The sequence below is a fragment of the Triticum aestivum genome, unplaced genomic scaffold (assembly GCF_018294505.1).
Source record: "Triticum aestivum cultivar Chinese Spring unplaced genomic scaffold, IWGSC CS RefSeq v2.1 scaffold99830, whole genome shotgun sequence".
NCBI lineage: Eukaryota > Viridiplantae > Streptophyta > Magnoliopsida > Poales > Poaceae > Triticum > Triticum aestivum.
In genome coordinates this window covers 1-856 of record NW_025302499.1, presented here as the reverse complement: position 1 = coordinate 856, position 856 = coordinate 1, and the positions used below count along the sequence as shown (strand labels likewise).

At 50.0% G+C, this 856-nt stretch overlaps 1 non-coding gene across 1 annotated transcript; it reads left to right on the top strand.

Moving 5' to 3' along the window:
• The first annotated feature begins 280 nt into the window (after window positions 1-280).
• On the top strand, window positions 281-399 carry LOC123179403 (5S ribosomal RNA). The gene has a single exon (XR_006490341.1). It is a non-coding gene; the product is annotated as a 5S ribosomal RNA (ribosomal RNA).
• The last annotated feature ends 457 nt before the right edge of the window (window positions 400-856 follow it).

The following is an 856-nucleotide window of genomic DNA, read 5'->3' as shown; positions in this document are numbered from 1 at the left end:
CGTGCAAAACAAAACGCACGAGCGCGACGTATGTTTAGCACGTTTTATTATTTTGCACGTTTACGGTAAGTTTTAGCTCGCTGCTCATTATTCACGCGTCTAGCGGCGGCAAGCTTGTTCTGAAAGGGGTCGAAACCATGGTAAATAGGCACTGGTGCAGTTGAACCGTGGTAAAACTCGTCTCCGTAGTTGAGCGGGAGCGGCCAAAGGAATGTGCAATCGTGTGTGTAGTGGAGCTGGGAGGGGCAAGCATAAGGGACGAAGACGGGGGAAACATGTCGGATGCGATCATACCAGCACTAAAGCACCGGATCCCATCAGAACTCCGAAGTTAAGCGTGCTTGGGCGAGAGTAGTACTAGGATGGGTGACCTCTTGGGAAGTCCTCGTGTTGCGTTCCCTTTTTAATTTTTTTGCACCGCGTGCAAAACAAAACGCACGAGCGCGACGTATGTTTAGCACGTTTTATTATTTTGCACGTTTACGGTAAGTTTTAGCTCGCTGCTCATTATTCACGCGTCTAGCGGCGGCAAGCGTGTTCTGAAAGGGGTCGAAACCATGGTAAATAGGCACTGGTGCAGTTGAACCGTGGTAAAACTCGTCTCCGTAGTTGAGCGGGAGCGGCCAATGGAATGTGCAATCGTGTGTGTAGTGGAGCTGGGAGGGGCAAGCATAAGGGACGAAGACGGGGGTAACATGTCGGATGCGATCATACCAGCACTAAAGCACTAGGATGGGTGACCTCCTGGGAAGTCCTCGTGTTGCATTCCCTTTTTAATTTTTTTGCACCGCGTGCAAAACAAAACGCACGAGCGCGACGTATGTTTAGCACGTTTTATTATTTTGCACGTTTGCGG